The 24329-nt window shown below is 40.6% G+C and overlaps 1 protein-coding gene and 1 pseudogene across 1 annotated transcript in view; one reads left to right on the top strand and one right to left on the bottom strand.

Moving 5' to 3' along the window:
* Nucleotides 1-24329, top strand: part of KPNA6 (karyopherin subunit alpha 6) — a 66850-nt gene that overhangs the window by 1504 nt on the left and 41017 nt on the right. The gene's annotated exons all lie outside the window — the stretch shown is intronic.
* LOC122228869 lies at nt 10656-10767 on the bottom strand (annotated as a pseudogene).

Genomic DNA, 24329 nt, shown 5'->3' on the forward strand with positions numbered 1-24329 from the left:
GCTCTCATCAGTTAAATATCAGATAGTAAGAGAAGTCACTTAAATATCACATGCAACAGTGCACATAGGAAGCATGTAGCACAGTTCACAGTAAATGTTATTTCTCTTCCCTTCTGATCCTTCCTTTCCTCATCTCTAGAAGGAGGGGACAGAGTGTTATCAAGATGTTTGAAGACTAAATAAGATAACAAGTGTTTAGAAAACAGCCTAGTACGGGCTCTGCAGGCATCAGAACAGATTCTTTTCTACCTGCAGTAGCATTCCTTTCCCTTAAGCACTCTGGTTTTCAGAATCGAGTGTCAAGCCTGATAGGTTTGTCTAACTGCAGCTTTATGAAGTGAAACATTTGGGGGACTTTTATGTTATAGATTTCTGTCGGCCTTCAATTTTAGAAACACTTCCTTCAAAGGGAAGGAGCTAGTGTTTACTTTATTAAGCGCAGTGAAATAAGTTTACAGCTTGGGAAACTACCTTAGAGAAGATAACACAGCTAGTAAGCAGCAAAGCCAGACATGAGATTCTTACTCATTTTGCTGTACATAAACCTCTTAGAAGAGTTAAGGTGTGAACTAAAATTAGTCCTTTTCTGGTAGACTTTGAAATGAAAGTTATTTTTTTCTTTTTTCTTTTTTTTTAATGTTTATTTTTGAGAGAGACAGAATACGAGTGGGGCGGAGGCAGAGAGAGGGAGACACAGAATCCGAAGCAGGCTCCAGGTTTTGAGCTGTCAGCACAGAACCCGACGCAAGGTTCGAACTCCCAAACCATGAGATCATGACCTGAGCCGAAGTTGGACGCTCAGCCATCTGAGCCACCCAGGCACCCCTGAAATGAAAGTTCTTATGTGGAGCAACAAAGCCTGACCAAGGTCCTGAAGGGGCTTTTTAGTATAGAATCAGGTGGCCTCCTTTTTTCTTTCCGACTCCATTTCAGATACCTCTCTCCTATCCCACTTGGTCTTTCTGCACGTCCAGCTATTGGTGTGTGTGTTTCTGGCTGGTCTTTATACACATGATGGGAGTGAAACTAGCGTAAGGATACATTTAATCCTAACATGGGATCCGAGGTGGTTTGGGTTATCCCCATTTATAAGTGAGTAAACTGAGGCTCTGAGAAGATTAGGTGACTTGTCCAAGGCTGGTGGTCTAGGCCCTTTGTGTGCTTCGAACACTAACACAGCCTGTACCACACCTCCATGAATCTAGAACCTGCTGTGTTTCACTGCCTGTCAGGTGTGCTCCACTCAGGCCCTGGCCTGTATCCTATACTGTTTGTCCTGTGCCAAACTTTATTAGCTTTAACAGACTTCTGTAGTGACTTTCACTGCCATTAGGAGCCCTGTGGAGGTGATGCTTGCAGCTCTGGAAGTTACTTATTCTGACCCTCCCTAGCAGAGACCACAGTCTTTTAAGACTAAGTCTTGGCAGACACTGGTTGTTTTATCAACCATTCCTGCCATTTTGCTAACCAAGAATCTGGCAGCCCCTCCCCAGCCCCAGGGATAGGTCTTGATTAATATAAACTATAAACCAATCATTGTAATTCTGTCTCCCTAGGCAGTGATTGATTTAGGCTTGGCTATGTGATACAGCTCTGGCTGTAATTAGATAGGAAGGGAAGCCTGAGGGATTTCTGGAAAAGCTTTCTTTATTTAAAAGAGATTTGTTAGTGGGGTGCCTGGGTGGCTCAGTCCTTTAAACGTCTGACTTTACCTCAGATCACGACTTCATGGTTCTTGAGTTCAAGCACTGCATGGGGCCCTGTGCTGATAGCTCAGAGCCTGGAGCCTGCTTCAGATTCTGTGTCTCCCTCACTCTCTCTGCCCCTCCTGTGATTGCACACACGGCTCTCTTTCGCTCTCAAAAATAAACACTAAACATTTTTATTTTTTTTTAATGTTTTAATGTTTTTATTTTCTTTTCTTTCCTTTTTAAAAATTTTAATGTTTGTTTATTTTTGAGAGAGGAAGAGAGACAAAGCATGAGTGGGGAAGGGGCAGAGAGAGAGGGAGACACAGAACCCAAAGCAGCCTCCAGGCTCTGGGCTGAGAGCATAGAGCCCAGTGCAGGGCTCGAACTCACAAACTGTGAGATCATGACCTGAGCCGAAGTTGGATGCTTAACCAACTGAGCCACCCAGGCACCCCTTTATTTCTTTTAATGTTTATTTATTTTTAAGAGATAGAGTGAGACAGAGCGTGAGCAGGGGAGCGGCAGAGAGAGAGGAAGACACAGAATCCAATGCAGGCTCCAGGTTGTGAGCTGTCAGCCCAGGGCCCGACGACACAGGGCTCAAACTCACGAACCACAAGATCATGACCTGAGCTGAAGTCTGACACAACTGACTGAACTATCCAGGCACCCCTGTTTTTATTTTATTTTTGAGAGACAGAGACAGAGTGTGAGCAGGGGAGGGGCAGAGAGAGAGGGAGACACAGAATCTGAAGCAGGCTCTAAGCTCTGAGCTGTCAGCACAGAGCCCAACACGGGACTTGAACTCATGGACGGTGAGATCATGACCTGAGCTGAAGTCAGACGCTTAACTGACTGAGCCACCCAGGCGCCCACCCCAAATTTTTTTAAATAAAATAAAAGAGATTTGCCAGGGGGCTCATGGGTGGCTCAGTCCATTGAGCATCTGACTCTTGGTTTTGGCCCAGGTCATGATCCCAGGGTCCTGGGATTGGGCTCTACAAGGGGCTCCACGCTGAGAGTGGAGACTGCTTTGGATTCTCTCTCTCCCTCTGCCCCTCTCCTCAACTCACATGCTCTCGTTCTCTCTCAAAAAATGAAAAAAAAAAAAATTGCCAGGTTTTATTTTATTTTTTGCCAGCATATATTTTAACTCAAGTATCACCAAAGTGTGAGAGCCTCAAAAAAAAAAAAAAAAAAGAGAGAGATGGAAAAGCTATAATAATAGCCAGCACTTAAATAGAACTTGCTATGTGCTAGGCACTAAGTACTATAATATTAACTCCTTTATGTCTCAGATTATCATGTTCTAGTTGATGAAACAAGCACAGAGAAGTTCAGTAACTTGTGCAAGGTCAGAGCTAATAAATAGAACCACTTAAGTTGTATGGTTCTAACCAACATATGGCAATTAAGGGCTATGTTCTGCCTCTAAAAAGGAAAGAGCCCTTTTCTGACTCTGAAATTGCCATTAGTAATGCTGGGGTGATGAGGCAGAATTTATAAATAAGAGCAGGCAGCTTGAAGAGTGAGAATAGAGAAGATGGGAAGAATCTGATGTTTTTAAGCTACTGAATTAGGCAACTTTGGAACTGTCTTATCTCTTGGTTTAACTAGGATACTGAAGGCCAATTCTTGTTTGTTTTTGGCTGCAAGTAACAAAACCTTTCTGATAACACTTCCAGGTCAGGAAGTAACTTAGCCCATTCTTCTTTTAGTTTCTCTCCAACCTTGTGCACCCACCCCACCATTTGTAACAGCTACTTGCAGAGATGGCACTGAACCATCAGTCACCACCTAAGTGTCCCACAAGCATCAAGCTCACTCCCCTTTCCTGACCTGCTTTTCCTGCATTTTTGTTAATGATAATGGTAGGACCACTGGCCCAGACACTAGGGCATCTATCCATCTTTGGTTCCTCACTCTTTTCTTCCATTTCTGTATTGGCAGTTGAAGACTATGTGATTGTGTTACTGAGGTCTCCTCTAAATTGCTTTGTGTAGGTTTTTCTCACAGCATAGACCCACAAAGAATATTCTGTGCTCTTTAACCTTACTGAGTCTCAGGCTCATCAAAGTGAAAATATGGATAACAGTATTTATTAAAATTAATGAAGATTTGTGAAATATTAGATGTAAGCAAATAGTGTAAATTGTAAAGGTATTAATTTAGAAGCCCTCCAGAACTTTTCCGTAGCCTCCTGTACCACTGCTGTAATTCTTCTGCAGCAGCGTCGCTAAAACACCCATTTGATCTGGTCACTCTAGTCCTTAGCTTAGGAACCTTCATGGACTTGCTGTTATCTACGGGATAAAATCATAACCCATACGATATGGTATTCAAGGCCTTCCTATTGATTTTACTAATCTTACTCTATTTAAAGATGTATCCACATATCCTGCATTCCAGTTAGACTACCTCCTTTGTAATTTAGCATTACTGGCAGAGAAGGTAACACAAGTAATTCTTTCCCCACCAATCTTTTCCTATGGAAATCTTGCCTGATTTTCAAGGACTAGTTTATTTTCATTTTATTTTTATTTTATTTTTAAATGTCTATTTATTTTATTTATTTTTGAGAGAGGGAGAGGGAAAGAATCCCAAGGAGGCTCCGTGCTGTCAGCAGAGAGCCCAGCATGTGGCTTGAACCCACAAAATCGAGATCATGACCTGAACTGAAATCAAGAGTCGGACGTTCAACTGACTGAGCCACCCAGGCACCCTTCAAGGTCTAATTTAAATGCTACCTCCTAGGGGCACTTGGGTGGCTCAGTTGGTTAAGTGTCTGACATGACATGGGTTCAGGTCATAATCTCAAGTCCATGATGAGTTCAAGCCCTGCCCCTGGCTCTGTGCTGACAGCTCAGAGCCTAGATCCTGCTTTGGATTCTGTGTCTCCCTCTCTCTGCCCCTCCCCAGCTCCTGCTCTGTCTGTCTGTCTGTCTGCCTCCCTCTCTCCCTCCCTCTCTCTCTCTCTCTCTCTCTCTCTCTCAAAAATAAATAAACATTATAAATAAATAAACAAATAAATGCTACTTCATGAACTCTCAAATGCTTTTTGCCTTCCAAACTGGAAGTGGATTTCTGATTTCTGTAGCACTTTCTTCTTGCCTTTCCTGTAGCCCATTTCATATTCTTTTCCTGTGTTACAGTTAATCTGTAATATAATTCGTTCTTCAACCAGTAACTTAATTTCCAGTCTTAGAGTTCTCATGTCTAAAATGGGGATAATAATATCTATGTCATAGGATTGTTAGGGGGATTAAATAAGCTAATGAATGTAAACCATTTTAGCATGGTGTTTATTAGCACATAGTACTCAGTAATTTCTTTTAGTCAGTGAATAAATAAAGGGCTTACTATATTTCAGGCCGTATGCTAAATATAGATTAATCAGTTTGTCTTTGAGGGGAAGGCAGTAACATGAAAACTTGTCAGAAACATACTTTTAGGGGCCAGGCAGTTATTCAACAGTTATTCATCAATTTCAGCAGATGTTTATTGAATACCTAGTATGTGCCAGGGACTGTTCTGCTCCAGGCCCTGGAAATATAGTGGTAAACAAAAGAGACAAAAATCTATCTTGTGAAATGTCAGAATTTAAATTCTAATGGGTAATCAGCTACATGGAGACTAGCATGCGAGGACTATGGAGCTCCATGCAGTCTATGCAGCTCTAGCCAATTGTTGCCCTGGGGGACTGTAGGTCTAATATTGCTGTATTGCATAATTTCCCATTCCTTTCATCATCTCTCTCCTCTTAAAGTTAGAAATCCAGATTTTCATGATATTTCTGGATTAAACATTGATAAATGCTACAAGTTAACTCTTAAAATCTAGAAAGCTTAAGCTAACCAAACATAGGATATTTGAGGCCAAATATAGCCCAAGAACATCCGGTTTTACTTGTAAAATATTAGAAAATAATATTCCATGTATTTTATAAAATATTTCTTAGTTTATGTATTTTACCAAATTCTATGTGTTTAAAAAAAAGTTTTATTATTGTTTCTTTGGTTTTTTGGTTTTTTTTTTTTGTTTTTGTTTTTAAGTTTATTTTGAGAGAGAGAGAGAGCATGCTTGCCGGTGCAGAGAGAGAAGGAGGAGAGAAAATCCCAAGCAGGCTCTGCATCGGCATCACGCTGCCTGATCACAGGGCTCAAACTCATGAACCATGAGGCCATGACCCGAGCCGAAATCAAGAGTAGGATGCTCAACTGACTGAGCCACCCAGGTGCCCCTAAAAAAAACCAACAAAAAAAATTTTAAAAGAATGAAGACAGACATTTTTAGTCTTACGGATCGTGATTGCATTACATATTCAGTAGGGACTCTTTTTTTTTTTTTTTTTTAATTTTTTTTTAACGTTTATTTATTTTTGAGACAGAGAGAGACAGAGCATGAACGGGGAGGGTCAGAGAGAGAGGGAGACACAGAATGTGAAACAGGCTCCAGGCTCTGAGCTGTCAGCACAGAGCCCGACGCGGGGCTCGAACTCACAGACCGCGAGATCATGACCTGAGCTGAAGTCGGACGCTTAGCCAACTGAGCCACCCAGGCGCCCCAGTAGGGTCTCTTTTTAAGCACAATATACATTTGGAGTAAGATGCACAAGAGATTGTAAGTCCATATTTTAACTAGTCTTCTAGATAATTTTAAAATTTTGGCTGGCTTAGATCTGACTAGCTGGCCATAATATTTTGTTTTGTTTTATTGTGATGTGGCAGGTGGAATTCTGATACTTGGGAGATCTTTCTTCCAGGGACGTCAGCTCTGCTGTTTTTTGTTCCTCTTGTGATAACATTATTAACATTATCTTCCATTAAGTTTCTTGATGGTACTCCATACCATTTATCCATTTTGCAAATATTTAGTTAAAACTAGATAGTTTGCAAATCCACTTAACTAGGCTCACAAACTACAGTATGAGGCACTGTCTTAAATGTGAATGAACTAGTATCCTCACCTTTTTGGTATAACTTTTAGTCTTCCTTCAGGAAAATTTGGCCATCTGACTGACAGATAAACATTGCCACATTGCCAGTATTAATAGGCTTATATGTGTATGTACACCCATGATAAAGGTAAACCTTACTAATGCATGTATTAGCATATATACATGTATGTATTTCTTCCTATCTCCTACTTAAACTTGCATCCCATACTTTGGAGAGCAGTATAAAATGGTAAATATTTGGATGAGGCAGTCCAGAATGCTATGGGCACATATAGTAAGGGGGTCCAGCCCAGCCCAGGGGAATCAGCGAAGGCCTTTAAGCTCAGTGAGATCTGACCTATCGATGAGAGTTGTCAGTGGGAGGGAGAGAATGATTATTTCGGAAACAAAAGATTGGTAGACTAAATGGATTGGTAGGATGGGGGGAATGATATTTGGACTTTATCTTGATAATAGGGAAATGCCATTGAATGGTTTTAATCTGTGATACCAAATTTACTTATTTCTATAACTTGGACAGCTCTAGAAGGATGAATCAGACTGCAGTAAGATTCCAACTAGGAGGTTCTTTAAAAATTTTTTTTAAAGTTTATTTATTTTTGAGAGAGAGAGCAGAAAAGGTGCAGAGAGAGAGGGATACACAGAATCCGAAGCAGGCTCCAGGCTCCGAGCTGTCAGCACAGAGCTCGACGCGGGGCTTGAGCTCACGAACTGTGAGATCATGACCTGAGCCGAAGTCAGACGCTTAACTGACCAAGCCACCCAGGTGCCCCTAGGAGGTTCTTCAAAAGTTGGTTCTTGGGGCGCCTGGGTGGTTCCGTCAGTTAAGCATCCGACTCTTGATTTTGCCTCAGGTCATGATCTCACTCTTCATGGGTTCAAGCCCCACTTCAGGCTATGCGCTGGCAGTGCAGAGCCTGCTTGGGATTCTCTCCCTCACTCTCTGCCCCTCCCCCACTCACTCTGTGAAAGGAAATAAATAAACTTAAAAAAAAAAAAAGTAGTTGGTTCTTAAGTAGTGCAATAGTCCTGGCAAGAGAAGATGATGATGATTGAGGTGGTAATGGTAGGGAATAAGAGAGTTAGGAATTTGAATTAGCAGGACTTGGTTATCACCTGGAGGCTGATGGGGCCTGTGGGGGAATTAAAAATTGCAGGACTCCCTGGCCTCTTGCCTTAAACACCAGAGTGGATAGTGATGCTGTTAACTGAGATGAGTTTAAATTTCAATATTTTGAGGTATCTCTGTGATCTCCAGAGGAAGCTGTCTCAAAAGTGATTGGATATACAGTTCCGGAGCTCATGAGGGGTCTGGGGATGGAGTTAGGTGTTTGATCATCTATTTATCTGTATATGGTAACTAAAACCATGGAATCACTGATGTAATCATGGGAGGTGTACTGAAAAGAGAACATCAAGGTGCATCAGCCTTCACATGCAAGAAGAAGAGGATCAGCAGCCAGAATTGGAAGAAGAAACCAGTGATTAATGTTTCAAAAACCAAGGAAAAAGTATTTCAAGAAGGAAATGGTTGTCAGGGTTGAGTGCTGCCAAGAGCACCAGCAAAATAAGTACTTAAAAAGGTTGGTTGAATTTAGCATCATGCACCTGACAGTTGCTTTTACAAAACGAGTTCTGATGGTATGCAAGCAAATTGGAGCAGGCTAATGCAAGAGGAGAGGCAAACTGTTTCAGGAAGTTTGAAGTATATCGAGAAAGAAGAGGTTAATGAGGCTCTTAATAAAGTCTACCCAAGAAATCATGAAGACTGGAGTTAGGGCAATTGGCAGTAGGAATGGAGAAAAAGAATCCAAGAAATAATTAAAGAAATAAAACTGGCCATTCTTAGTGATTGGATGTGGGGATAAGGGAAAAGGGGTTATCAAGAGTAACTCCCACGTTTCTGGTTTGAAAAGCTGGGAAGATGTTGGTACAGACCCCTAATTCCTGTATGTGTTTTTCTTAGCCTTTTTTTTTTTTCATTATCACCCTCCTAAGGAACCCTTTTAGACTTTTTCCTCCCCTGATGCATCCCTCCAATGAAATTTCTTTTTACATACAGTAAATATATCTGTGCTTTCTTTATGCATAAAGAGTAAGCATACAGTTGGCTTTTATTCAAAGTAAGGTTAAAATTTGGGGTTAAAAGGGGCTCCTGGGTGGCTCAATCGGTTAAACGTCCGAGTTTGGCTCAGGTCATGATCTCACAGTTCATGAGTTCAAGCCCTGCGTCGGGCTCTGTGCTGACAGCTCAGAGCCTGGACCCTGCTTCGGATTCTGTGTCTCCCTCTCTCTCTCTGCTGCTCCCCCCACTCACACTTTGTCTCTCTCTCAAAAATAAATAAACATTTAAAAAAAAAAATGGGGGGTTAAAAGTTAAAAAGCTGTTTGCGTTTAACTAAGTTTTATAGCTGGTATTTGTTGAGTAACTTTTAATATACTTTACCTATACGAATTGTAAAGTATCAAATTACACATGCAAATTAACATTTATGAATACCTAACAAATGTAATTAAAAATTTTTTTAATGTTTATTTTTGAGAGAGAGAGAGAGAGAGTGCGCGGGTACGCATGAGACAGCATGAGCAGGGGAAGGGCAGAGAGCGAGGGAGACACAGAATCTGAACCAAGCTCCAGGCTCTGAGCTGTCAGTACAGAGCCCCATGCAGGGCTTGAACTCACGAACAGCAAGATCATGACCTGAGCCAAAGTCAGACGCTTAACTTAACCAACTGAGCCATCCAGGTGCCCCCAATATAATCAAATTTAAAAATCATTCACAGCTGTTCCTTTTCCCATGAAAGCTTCTTGTTTTCCAATAATAGAAAAAAATCACGGGGCACCTGGGTGACTCAGTCGGTTAAGCGTCCGATTTCGGCTCAGGTCATGATCTTGCAGTTTGTGGGTTCAAGCCCCGCGTCAGGCTCTCTGCTGACAGCTCAGAACCTGGAACCTGCTTCAGATTCTGTGTCTCCCTCTGTCTCTGCCCCTCCCCTGTTAGCACTCTGTATCTCTCTGTCTCTCAAAAGTGAATAAAAACATTTAAAAAAAAAATCACTTTCTTAAAATTATTTTTTGTCAAACTTTATTGTTATTATTACCTAACTTATTTTAGAGAGAGAGAGAGAGCACGAGCAGAGGGAGGAACAGAGGGAGAGAGAGAAAATCTTAAGCAGGCTCCATGCTCAGCACAGAGACTGAGGAGGGTCTCAATCCCACCACCCTGGGATCATGACCTCAGCCAAAACCATGAGTTGGGTGCTCGGCTGACTGAGCCACCCAGGCTCCCTATTATTGGTGAACTTTTAAACTGCTTGATAGGAAAAACTTACAACTTAACTAGCTTTTCGACACTCCTTTAGCTATCGTTGACATTTCTCTTTTCAATACTTGGCATAATGAATCATGACAAATTTTAGTCTGTGGAATTAAATAACAAAGTATAAACTTTAATTACCACAACCTTTGTCACACACAAAAGCACTGAGTATCAAACATATTAAATAACATCCACAGGCATGACAGTCATGCATAAGCCACCTCTCATATGACTTCAGGACCCAGTGGTTAGTCAAGAGAAAGTGCCCCCGTCATAGCCATCTGTTCACCATAGATTTGTAGTACAGATCTTGCATACTTATTGTCTGCCTTTCATGAAATTAGTGTCAATACTGTTCATGTAATACTCAAGAAAATCCAATGAGAGAAATTAAATACTAAGAAATAAGACTTTATTGATAATGTTGCACTTTGGAGCACCACATACCATTGTAATATCTAGGTCCTTCCCACTCCCCATGAACCAGTTTCACCCTTCTGGGTGCAGTATTTACCCCATTGAGAATGCATGTCTTGAAGAAACCATTTAAGCCAGATATTTCAGAATTCTGATTATTTAGATTTTAAAAGGCATTATAGTGCATATAAGTTGGATAGCACGTCCAGCAGGGTGTGGGATAGAGTTCTATATATATAGTCAATTATTGTTAATATTTTGTAGCAAACCATTAAGTGAGATAAAGAAGGGCTGTCATCTCATGTTTTGTTCAAGTTTCAGTAAATATGTTTTGAAGCTGTATTTACTACACTTGATCTTAGCCAAAAGGCTGAGAAGCAATGAAGCTATATTTACTAAAAACCTTATTTTCAGAGCTCTGTTGAATTCAGAATTTGAAATAAGGGATTGTGGATTGTGAATTAAGAGAAATGTATAAGGAGCAGATTTATGGGAAAAGTGATAACTTAAATTTTTTTTAATATATTTATTTTGAGAGAGCGTGCATATGTGCCAGTGGGCAAGGGGCAGAGAGAGAGGGAGAGAGAATGGCAAGCAGGCTCCACACTATCAGCACAGAGCCCAGTGTGGGGCTCGAACCCATGAACTGCAAGATCATGACCTGAGCTGAAATCCAGAGTTGGACGCTCAACTGACTGAGCCATCCAGGCACCCCTAAATTTTTTTTAAAACATGCTTTTTAAAAAGATGCTTATGGGTTATGGTTGGAAGGTACCTCTTGGGTATTAGGTGTGGACTGTAGATGTAGATTTGGAAATTATCACCGTCTTCCAAAGAGGCAGTAATTGTCTAATGAGACGTGATTGGAGTTGCTTATTTTGGGGTGAAGTAAATGGTAGAGAATAGGCCCTTTTTTTAAAACTCGGGCTCATTGGTTCCTACAGCCTAGCTCTGGAGGGAGTGAAGGTGGAAGAATAAAGATTAAGAGAAAGGAGCTACAGTGTCAGGAGAAAGGAAAAGGAAAAACCACCTGTTATGGAAAGCAGGAGAATATAGCTGTCCTCTTTGACCATAACTTCCTAGGAATTCCCCTCCTGGGGAGGTGAGGCCTTTTTAGAGGAGGAGCTGAGAAGAAATCACCTGTCTCCCAAATTGGCCTTCTTTCCCACTACATCACATTGGAGGGCGTTGATAGGATTTGAGGGGCAACATTGGCAGAGAGGATTCCCTTTGTGTGGCCTCTCAATCTGGCACTCCGCTGTATTGTCCTGGGCCCTTTATATATGGGGCCTCAGAAGATTGCCTTCCAAAATTGGCTCCTCCTTTTTGGATTATTATATATAGGTTAGAGAAATCTCTGCTTTTAATTTGTCAGAAGGGCTCTTGGAAAAGCCCTTTCTCAGATTACTAAAAGTTAAAACAAAGAGCTAATCAGAGAGATTTGTGTAATCCAACCTACAGACTTGCAGAACCCTCCTTGTTCAGTGACTAAGGCTGGAGCAGCATAGTGCTGCAGAATAGAGGCCCAGTAGTCAGCAGTTCACTGTTATAACTCAGAGACATTTTGCTGTGGACCTTTGTTTTTATACCTCTCTAATCAAACTTCTTGTTCCTCAAACAAATCTTGGGACTTCTAATCTTGTAGTCTTTGCTCCTGGTGAACTGCTTTCCCTCCCTACCCCTATTACCTTTAGAAATATTAACATCTAGGGGCGCCTGGGTGGCTCTGTTGGTTAAACATTCGACTCTTGGTTTTGACTCAGGTCATGATCTCAAGGTCCTGAGATCAAGCCCTGCATCGGGCTCCACACTGAACATGGTTAAAATTCTCTCTCCCTGTTTCTTGCCCCCGGCCCCAAAATATTAACATCTAGCCTTCAAAGACCACTGTAGAGCTTACGCTCAGGACACAGTTCTCACTCCCACCTTCTGAACTCATTGAATGCTTAGATTCATTGTCTTTTTATATTCTTGATGCTATGACAGTTGTAAAGTAAGTTATAAAGCTTCCTAAAGGCAGACTCCTTTACACAGTGCCTGGCACACACATTTTTTAAAATGAATAATAAATTACTTTTCTATTTGAGTCAGTTTAGGGATTATTTGGATTTTATATATGTACATATATATGTATAATATATGTATACAATATGTGTATATGTAGATATATTTATAGAAATGTATAATATATTTATATAAATACACAATAAATTTATATATAAATTACAGTGTATAAATATATAATATATATTTATGTATACAATATGTGTATATGTAGATATATTTATAGAAATGTATATTTATATAAATACACAATAAATTTATATATAAATTACAGTGTATAAATATATAATATATATTAAGTATTATATAAATACATGTAAATTATATAATTATATATAATGATTTTATTTTTACCATTTTTTTAATTTTTTTTTTTTTTTTTTTTTTTTTTTTTTTTTTTTTAGCGTTTATTTATTTTTGAGACAGAGAGAGACAAAGCATGAACGGGGGAGGGTCAGAGAGAGGGAGACACAGAATCTGAAACAGGCTCCGGGCTCTGAGCTGTCAGCACAGAGCCCGGCGTGGGGCTCGAACTCACGGACTGCGAGATCATGACCTGGGCCAAAGTCGGCCACCAAACCGACTGAGCCACCCAGGTGCCCCTAATTTTTTTTTTTTTTTAATTTACATCCAAGTCAGCATACAGTGCAGCAAGATTTCAGGAGTAGATTTTTTTTTTTTTTTTAATGTTTATTTTTGACAGAGAGAGACAGAGCATGAGTGGGGGAGGGGCAGAGAGAGAAGGAGACACAATATCCGAAGCAGGCTCCAGGCTCTGAGCTGTCAGCAGAGAGCCCCACGCGGGGCTTGAACTCACAGACCGCAAGATCATGACCTGAGCCAAAGTCGGATGCTCAATCGACTGAGCCACCCAGGCGCCCCCAGGAGTAGATTTCTTAATACCCCTTACCTATTTGGCCCATCCCCCCCTTCCAAAACCCCTCCAATAATCCTCTGTTTGTTTTCATATTTAAGAGTCTCTTATGTTTTGTCCCCCTCCCTGTTTTTATATTATTTTTGCTTCCCTTATGTTCATCTGTTTTGTATCTTAAAGTCCTCATACGAGTGAAGTCATATATTTGTCTTTCTTTGACTAATTTCACTTAGCATAATACCCTCTAGTTCATCCACATAGTTGCAAATAGCAAGATGTCATTCTTTTTGATTGCTGAGTAATGCTCCATTGTATATATATACACCACATCTTCTTTATCCATTCATTCATCCATCGATGGACACTTGGACTCTTTCCATACTTTGGCTATTGTTGATAGTGCTGCTATGAACATTGGGGTGCATGTGCCCCTTTGAAACAGCATACCTGTATTAGTGCAATTGCTGGGTAGGGTAGTTCTATTTTTAGTTTTTTGAGGAACCTCCATACTGTTTTCCAGAGTGGCTGCACCAGTTGGCATTCTCACCAGCAGTGCAAAAGAGATCCTCTTTCTCCGCATCCTCGCCAACATCTGTTGTTGCCTGAGTTGTTAATGTTAGCCATTCTGACAGGCATGAGGTGTATCTCATTGTGGTTTTGATTTGTATTTCCCTGATGATGAGTGGTGTTGAGCAGTTTTTCATGTGTCGGTTGGCCATCTAGATGTCTTTGGAGAAGTGTCTATTCATGTCTTTTGCCCATTTCTTCACTGGATTGTTTGTTTTTTGAGTTTGATAAGTTCTTTATAGATTTTGGATACTAACCCTTCATCTGATATGTCGTTTGCAAATATCTTCTCCCATTCCATCAGTTGCCTTTTAGTTTTACTGATAGTTTCCTTCACTGTGCAGAAGCTGTTTCTTTTGATGAGGTCCCAATAGTTCATTTTTGCTTTTGTTTCCCTTGCCTCTGGTGACGTGTTGAGTAAGAAGCTGCTGTAGCCTAGATCAAAGAGGTTTTTGCCTGCTTTCTCCTCGGGGATTTTGATGGCTTCCTGTCTTACATTTAGGTCTTTCATCCATTTTGAGTTTATTTTTGTGTATGGTGTAAAAAAATGGTCCAGGTTCATTTTTCTGCATGTTGCTGTCCCGTTTTCCCAGCACCACTTGCTGAAGAGACTGTCTTTATTCCATTGAATATTCTTTCCTGCTTTGTCAAAGATTGGTTGGCCATATGTTTGTGGGTCCATTTCTGGGTTCCCTATTCTGTTCCATTGATCTGAATGTCTGTTTTTGTGCCATATAATGATTTTATTTTTAAGTAATCTCTATACCCAGTGTGGGGCTCAAACTTAAAACCCCGAGATCAAGAGTTGCACGCTCTACTGGCTGAGCCAGCCAGGTACCCCTAATTTTTTCTTGATATTTTGAACAGTGTGAATGCTTAGGAGATATTAAGTGAATATTTGGGGGTTGGCTTAAATGGAAGTTGAGCTCTTTGGTTTCTCTACTTTAATTCATCTTAGTTCCTTGTAGCACTTAGTGGTGTTGGCAGTTGGGTCTCTCTAAGAAGGTGAGAACTGCCATATTCTGCACAGTCTATAAAGGATAGTTGGAAGTTTTCTTTTGGAGAAAAAAATGTTTGGACTGTAGCTATCCTAGTCCTATCCTGTGTTTCTCATCACCCCTTACTTCCCACCCCTAGGTCTGACCATTGCACTTACGTATAGACTCAAGAGCCAAAAGGACTAATAAATTTATAGGAGAATCAGTATTAGAGAACTAGTATCTGGGACTGTCAACACCTTGTTGATTCACTACTTCAGTGTGCCATACTTCACTTAGACCTTGAGCTTTGAATACATAGTTGTGTATGCACGTAAGTTTCCCCATGTGGTCTTTTAGCCAAACCACCTAGTTTATAGACTCGACTTTGTTTCCTCGAGTGATGACTACTCAGCCCAGTCCTGTGAGGATCTGCCAGAATAGAAGTAGCCTTAGTATGGCCCCATTCTGGACTGACCCACTTGTCCTGTAGAGGAGCCTCTCCCATTGTCTTGATGACTAGCATTTTTGACAAGCTTGCAGATAACACCCTGAGAGCCTCATGCTGTCCTACCTGTTTCACACTGTTTCCTTGTTGGCCATATTTCCTGGTCATGAACTGCCAGGGAGAAATTTGAGAAGTTTGAAAAGCTATTACCAAACCTAATCCTAAATTATTTTCATGTATGTTCTCAATTATCTTCAACATAACTCTGAAGTAGACAGGGTAAGGGTAGGAAAATTGAGATACAGATAAATGACATCCAAGGTTGTACATTTATTAAGTAGCAAGACCAGAAATCAGTTTGTCTGGCTTTGTAGCCCCTTTCACCAGTACCACAGTGTTTCCAGTGTGCCTTTTGGTGGTCCATCCAGCACAGCTGCCTTTTCTCAGCCTAGCTATTTATTTACTTTTTTTTAAATGTTTATTTATTTTTGAGAGAGAGAGCACTTGCGGGCTTGTGCCCACGAGCACAGGGGAGGGGCAAGGAGAAGGAAACAGAGGATCCGAAGCAGGCTCTATGCTGACAGCAGTGAGCCTCATGCGGGACTCAAATCCATGAACCATGAGATCATGACTTGAGCCGAAGTCAGATGCTTAACCAACTGAACCACGCAGGCGCCCTACTATATCTTTCTAATACAAACCCTTAAAGACATTCTGTCCATTTACGTAATGTTGAACTTCTTGAAAACATATTCAAACCTTACATCATACTTAAATGACATTTATCTCCCTTCATCCTATTTCCCTCAACTTGATATCATCAATGCAGCTGCCGCCACCGTGACTCCCTCCTACACACACAAATAGGGTGGAGGGCTTCTAAAACAAGGATTAACTCAAATGGTTGTTTTCGGTTTTTCTTTGAGGTGGCAGACAGCCTTGAAATGACTGCCTAACCACTTGCCAGTCCCTACAGTTTTCTACTTCTGTTCATATCAGTGTTGTTATTTAATATTTTGTATTCCCTGTTCCTGGCAAGAACCAGACCACACCTCATTTGAGGGATTGAGTCAGGCAATGATTAGGACAGAAGGAACATTTACACTTCTTCCAGAAAATAACAAGGAGTCCCCTTGTGGCTAGTATACTATTAAGTATATGTAATGGAGAGAGCATTGGCTTTAGAAATACCTGGATTAGACCCATTAAATTAGCTGGGTCCTTCTGTAAATAATGCCTTGGTCTCCCTACCTCTAAAATGGGGGTTCTGTATGAGTTTAGCCTTAGGAGCTAAGCAAATCATTACTAAATTATTACCAGTTAAATTTGAATTTCCTTGGAAAAATCTTGAATTTTCCTTCTATGGAGGTTAAACATTGACTTTGGGTTATTTCAAAGATCTTTCAAAAGGGAGATCTTGGCTTTTACTCTGGATTTAGTAGATAAAACCTTTTCATCATGGGTAGAGACTTTGGAAAGCATTCTGTGCTGAACTCAAGAAGATGGCTTCACATCTAGCAGTGAGGACACAGATGTATGATTTTCTTGGCAGGAGCATCATGATCTTTGTCTGCTTTGGGGAGTCTGACAGAGGTCTCCTAGTGGGACACAGAAGTAAGAAACTTGACACAGGAAATGAACTTGTATACTGCAGCAGTTTCTTGGTTTAATAGATTGGTTTAATCATAAAAATCATTAACTTTGAAGACATCGCAATTAAAGATAAATTCATTAAGAAAGAACTTGTGTGGATCACTGGTTTATTTTTATTATCCTCATGTGCTAGGTATTATATCTAATGCCTAAATTATATACAGGTGTCCATTTGCAAAAGAATAAAGTTGGACCCCTCTGCCTTACATCATATACAAAATTAACTCAGTGGATCAAAGACAAATGTAAAGGGTCAAAGCCATAAAACTCTTTTAAGAAATTAGGAGTAAATCATGACCTTGGCTTAGACAGTAGTTTCTTAGATATGACGTCAGCAGCACCAGCAACCAAAAAAGGAAAAGTCAAAATTTTAAACTTTTGTGTTTTAAAAGTCACCATCACGGATAATGAAAATTATGTAAGTGTTTGCTCATTGCTTCGTTTTGGCTGCCAAGCAGCTGACCTGTCAAAATTCAGATCAATTTTAATAATGGATTCTTTGGGTCATCCTTGTCTGTATTCATCTCTTCTGTTTTTTATACAGATTGGTATATTTCTATCCCAGATTTTTGTTTTTGTAATTTTATTTTGTTGAATTTATTGTAAACCACTTTGGATCCTTTGGAAAACTGAAGTTTAAGATGTTGAATGGAACATTTGAGAGCATGTTCGTGGTGTGCATTGTGCCATGGATTCTTGCTCTCAAAGATTTAATAGTTTAGAAGTGAAAGGTGGTGGGTTGTAAAGTACAACAGTGTCATTGGAAGTTGTCAGTTGGAACCATTTTGGGCTAACGACTCACAGATAAACAAAGCTGGATACTAGTTAATGTGACAAGGACAGATTTTAATCATTAACATACTATTGCAACAGGGAAAAGTGTGAATTAAATTCAACCTCGATTTGTACAGGGGTAACTGGGCATTTTGAAGGGAGGATGAGAGAATAGAGGGGGCAGAGAAAGGGGGCTCAGAAGAGTCAGGGAAGTGAAAAATTACAAAATGTGAGAAAGAGGGGTTGGCCTGTCTGAAACCCGTCTGGGTTTGCTAACTGGTGCTTACTGACATTAGACTCTTACCCTCCCACAGAGCCTGGGAGACAGGGGCCCTGTTTTCAGGTGTTGGTGGAACAAACAGTAAACTCTTTTTGCAACCTTGAGATTTTCTTAAGCAGGCACTTTAAGGGCAGGGGGCTGGGGCCATCCTAGGAACCATGAGTGTTTTGTTCAACTATTATTAGGCCATGGTTGAGGCCTAGTTGAGAAAAGTTTCAAAGGAGGCTGGATAGAGTTTGGTTAAGGAGAGACTCTGGCACAGGTAAAAATCTGTTTATCTGTTGAAGCTTGGGGAGGAGGAAGTTCATGGCTGACTCTAAAGCCAGGTGAATGGTAATGGCGTTAACTGAACTAGGGAAGATACGAGAAGTAACTGGCTTAAAGAGAGGGTGAGGTGGAGATATAGCCAGTAGGCATTTGGAAATACACTTTCAGGCAGGAGGCTGAGACAGTAGGGATTTGGTTCTTGGTATAAAAGTGGAGGTTGAAGGGGCACCTGGGTGGCTCAGTCAGTTGAGCGTCCGACTTCAGCTCAGGTCATGATCTCACAGTTCGTCAGTTCGAGCCCCGCATAGGTCTCTGTGCTGACAGCTCAGAGCATGGAGCCTGCTTCGGATTCTGTGTCTCCCTCTCTCTCTACCCCTTCCCCATTCATGTGCACTCTCTCTCTCTCTTTCAAAAATAAATAAACATTAGAAAAAAATTTTTTTTTAAAAGTGGAGGTTGAAGCTGGGGAAGATTACTTGCGGGAGCTGCTCCTGCTGTGATGAGGACCAAAGGTAGAACTTTGATGCACACTGAGAGTGAGAGATGGGCATTGAAGAGGAACACAGTATGAAACCTGAGGATTGGTAAGAAAGGCAGAACTGGGATAGGGTGGAGCTGTCAGAATGATGGGTAGAGTTTCAAGAAGGCAAAGGTGATCATCAGTGGCAAATTAGAAAGTCAAACAGAATCAACATTGACAAGGTCACTGGATTTAGTAGTCTAAAATGTTTTTTCTGAAGCGTGTGTGTCCTTTTTTTTTAATAGCTTCATTTTTTGACTTAGATGAACATCATGGTATATTATCCTTTTTTTAAGTTTTTATTTATTTATTTATTTTGAGAGAGACACAGTGCAAGCAGGGAGGGGCAGAGAGAGAGAATCCCAAGCAGGCTTCGCACTGTCAGCACAGAGCCCTACGTGGTGCTGGATCCCACAAACCATGAGACCATGACCTGAGCTTAAACCAAGAATCGGACATTTTAACCAACTGAGCCACCCAGGTCCCCGTGTCCTGCTGTTTTACAACTTTTTTTTTTTTTTTTTTTTTTTTTTTTTTTGCGTGGGGCGTAGGGGTGCTGTTTGTTCGTTTATGTATAGAGAGAGAGCAGGGAAAGGAGGAGAGAGAGAGGAGAGAGAATCCTAACCAGGCTTCACTATCAGACCTGAGCCAAAATCAAGAGTCAGAAGCTGACCACCCAGATGCCCCTACAACTCTTTTTTATTCGGTTTTCTGTCAATTCTGGAAGAAACCCTTCTAAAATCTGCCTTTGGAAATTCTGCTCACTCCAGTCACAGAAGATTTCTTTGCTGTACATTTCTTCACTAACCTTACACCTACTGGCAAACACTTATTATGCAACTCTTACAGCTAAGCCTTGTGTCTGGGGCAGTGTAGGTGTTCAGTAAATATTGAATAAATATTTGAACAGTGACTCATTAACAAATTCTTGTGTATCTATGATAACCATAGATGCTGGAGATACAACAAAGGTCCCTGCCTTTGCGGAACTTAAAACATCCTACGGAAGAGAAGAGACACAGACTGTAAATAGTGTAATAAAGGAAATAAAACAGGTGTTCTGACAAAAATAGAGTAGCTTACTTTGGGTTAGGGTAATGAGGAAAGGACCTAGCAATTCTAAGAGCTAGGGAAGAGCATTGTGGGCAGAAAGAAAACAGGAAATGTAAAGACTACACCCGGAAACAGCCTCTAAATACCTAGCAGTGGTCTCTCTGGTTTTATTGTGGTGACTTATTGTGGTGACGGATGGAGAGTAAGGGGGAAGAGAGGAAGAGGTAGGTTGTTTTTTAGTAGCCAGGTGAGATATGGTAGTGACTTGGATGGTGTGGGGGTCAGAAATTGATAGATATGTAAATACATTCAAGATACATTTAGAGATAAAACGGACAGGTTTTGTTAAGAGATTAGATGAAAGAGGAGAGAGAAGAGAAGGAATCAAGGATGGCTTGAGTAACTTGCAAATGCTGTTGCTGGCAGGGGGGTGAGTAGAAGTTATAAATGGAGCTAGTTTTGGATATCAAAGTAAAGATTTCGATACGTGGTTGAATATATGGGTCTGGAGCTCAAGGGAAAAGGCTGCACTTGGGACATAAATTTGGAAGTTATCATGGGAATGAATGAAATCGCCTAGAAAGAGAGTAAAGATAGAAACCAGTATCTAGATGTAGTGAAGACTGAGAAGACTGGGTGAAGTTGGAAGTGGTGCCAAGAGAGAACCTTCTCCAAGAGAAGGGATTAGTGATTAATATTGAGGGCTTAAGAAGAGAACAGAAATTTCTGTCTGTTAGATATGGCAGTGAGGTTGTTGGTGAACGTGATAAAAGCAGTTTCTGTGGAATAGAAGGAGTAGAAGTCAGGGTTGAAGAGTTAGAAGAATGAACAGCACACAGATTCAACAATAGTGGTAATACCTCTTTTAATAATGGTCGTTTCATTGTGCTTTATATCTTACACACAAAATATGTAATATTCAAGAAACATGTCAGAACAAAATCAAAGTGAATGTAGACTTAGGATATGTAGATGACCTTTTTTAAGTTTATTTACTTTTGAGAGAGAGAGAGAGAGAGAGTGTGGGCAAACAGGATAGGGACAGAGAGAGAGGGAGAGTCCCAGAGAGGGCATAGAGCCTGACGCTGGGCTTGAACCCAGGAAGCACAGCCTGAGCCAAAGTCAGATGCTTAACCAACTGAGGCACCCAGGAGCCCTGTAGATGACTTTCAGGAGAGATCTGGTTACCATCTTACCAAATTTATGATCATTTAGGCAGCCTACCATTACATGTCTCCTAATGTGATGAGTATGAAACACAAAGCATCGCCTATATGTGTTCTTGCCAAAAAAATATTGTGAACCTGAATCTGTTCTAGCCTCTAGACCTAACTTCCATTTTACAGGAAACACAGGAGATAGGCATAAATTAATGACAAAAAAATGAGAATGTGAGGCATTCATTAAGACAACTGACCTAGTCTTCACAAAGTCAGTATCACAAGTAAATAAAGGGATTGAGGGAGGGGTGCCTGGGTGGCTCAGTCGGTTGAGCATCCGACTTCAGCTCAGGTCATGATCTTGGGGTTTGTGAGTTTGAGCCCCGCGTTGGGCTCTGTGCTGACAGTTCAGAGCCTGGAACCTGCTTCAGATTCTGTCTCCCTCTTTCTCTGCTCCTGCGCTTGCGCATGCGCTCTCTCAAAAATAAACATTAAAAAAAAATTTTTTTTAAAAGGATTGAGGGAGAGGATGGGGATTTTGTAGATTAAAAGCGACCAAATGTTGGAATAATGATAATGTAATTTTTTTTTTAATTTTTTAAAAATTTACATCCAAGTTAGTTAGTATATCACGCAACAGTGATTTCAGGAGGAGTAGATTCCTTAATGTCCCTTACCCATTTAACTCATCCACCCTCCCACAACCCCTCCAGTAATGTTTTCCATATTTAAGAGTCTGTTATGTTTTGTCTCCCTCCCTGTTTTTATATTAGTTTTGCTTCCCTTCCCTTATGTTCATCTGTTTTGTATCTTAAAGTCCTCATATGAGTGAAGCCATATGATATTTGTCTTTCTCTGACTGACTAATTTCACTTAGCGTAATATCCTCCAGTTCTGTCCACATAGTTGCAAATGGCAAGATTTCATTCTTTTTGATGGCCGAGTAATGAATGCTTCATTGTATGTATGTGCGTGTGTATGTGTGTGTACATACACACACACACCACATCTTCTGTATCCATTCATCCATTGATGGACATTTGGACTCTTTCCATACTTTGGCTATTGTCGATAGTGCTGCTGTAAACATTGGGGTACATGTGCCCCTTCGAAACAGCGTACCTGTATCCCTTGGATAAATGCCTAGTAGTGCAATTGCTCGGTCGTAGGGTAGTTCTATTTTTAATTTTTTGAGGAACCTCCATACTGTTTTCCAGAGTGGCTGCACCAGTATGCATCCCCACCAGCGATGTAAAAGAGATCCTCTTTCTCCGCATCCTCGCCAACATCTGTTGTTGCCTGAGTTGTTAATGTTAGCCACGTTGACAGACGTGAGATGGTATCTCATTGTGGTTTTGATTTGTATTTCCCTGATGATGAGTGGTGTTGAGCAGTTTTTCATGTGTCGGTTGGCCATCTAGATGTCTTTGGAGAAGTGTCTATTCATGTCTTTTGCCCATTTCTTCACTGGATTGTTTGTTTTCTGAGTTTGATAAGTTCTTTAGATTTTGGATACTAACCCTTTATCTGATATGTCATTTGCAAATACTGTCTCCCATTCCGTCAGTTGTTGCCTTTTAGTTTTGCTGATTGTTTCCTTCACTGTGCACAAGCTTTTTCTTTTGATGAGTTCCCGATGTTTTTTTTTGCTTTTGTTTCTCTTGCCTCTGGTGACATGTTGAGTAAAAAGTTGCTGTGGCCTAGATCAAACAGGTTTTTGCCTGCTTTCTCCTCGAGGATTTTGATGGCTTCCTGTCTTACATTTAGGTCTTTCATCCATTTTGAGTTTATTTTTGTGTATGGTGTAAGAAAGTGGTCCAGGTTCATTTTTCTGCATGTTGCTGTCCAGTTTTCCCAGCACCACTCTCTGAAGAGACTGTCCTTATTCTATTGGATATTCTTCCTGCTTTGTCAAAGATTGGTTGGCCATATGTTTGTGGGTCCATTTCTGGGTTCTCTATTCTGTTCCATTGATCTGAGTGTTTTGCCAATGATAATGTAATTAAAAATATATATTGTTTGAAGCTACATATTGAAGTATATATAGATGAGATGTCAGGAATTTGCTTAAGTGATTCAGGATCTGGGTGTAGATAGAAACAGAGATTAATGGCTACTAGTTGATGATTGGATCTGAATGATTGCATTGAGATTCACTTTATTTACTCTTCTGTCTACTTTTGTACATATTTGAAATTCTCCATAATAAAATTTAGAAGACTAAATACAGTGGGTGAACCTTGACTGGATTCTGGTTTGGGTTGAAAAAAAGCCAACTAGCTATAACAATCATTTTGAAATAAAAATTGAGTATGGACTAGATAATAGGTGTTTTGATAATTTTCTTAGGTTTGAAATTGTGGTTATGTACGAAGGTCCTTATTATGAGGCACATACTAAAGTAATAAGGGTGAAGTGCCAAGTTGTGCCATTTACAACTTTGGTATATTCAGTTTGGGGTGCCTGGCTGGCTCAGTCAGAAGAGCATGTGACTCTTGATCTCAGGGTCATGAGCTTGAGCCCCACTTTGGGTGTAGAGATTAAATAAACTTTAAAAAATATAAAACAAAATGTGTATAATATTTGTAAAATATCATTTGTACATCTGGTGGAGTAAAACAAATAGGGCATCGTTAAAAAGTATTGAATCTTAGGGGTGCCTGGGTGGCTCAGTTAAGTGTCTGACTTCAGCTCAGGTCGTGATCTTACAGTTCATGAGTTCAAGCCCTGCTTTGGGGTCTGTACTGACAGCAAGGACCCTTGGGGGATTCTGTCTCCCTCTCTGTCTCCACCTCTTGCCCGCTCATACCCTCTCTCTCAAAATGAATGAATAAACATTTAAAAAAACTTTTGAATCTTAAAGGAGAGTTTATAGATGTTTATTATGCTATTTCAATTTTTCAGTGCTTAAATAATTCATAATAAAAAGGGAGCAGAAAAATTATTTTGGTCTTCATGAGAATAGAGAAATGGGGCAGTAGTTTGGATGGGGGGTGGTAAATGAAAAGATACACTCACAAGTGACTGGCTGATTCTCAGGATAAAGAATTGCAGGTGGTGTGGCACCTGTCTGGCTCGGTCGGTGGAGCATGTGACTCTTGATCTCTGGACTGTAATTCCCAGCCCCATGTTGGGTGTAGAGATTACTTAAAATAAAATCTTTAGGGGCGCCTGGGTGGCTCAGTTGGTTGAGCCTCTGATTCTTGATTTTGGCTCAGGTCATGATCCCAAGGTTGTGGGGTCACGCCCCATATCTGGCTCTATACTGTGCATGGAGTCTGCTTAAGATTCTCTCCCTCTCTCTCTC

This window comes from Panthera leo, chromosome C1 (assembly GCF_018350215.1).
Source record: "Panthera leo isolate Ple1 chromosome C1, P.leo_Ple1_pat1.1, whole genome shotgun sequence".
NCBI classification, from domain to species: Eukaryota; Metazoa; Chordata; class Mammalia; order Carnivora; family Felidae; genus Panthera; species Panthera leo.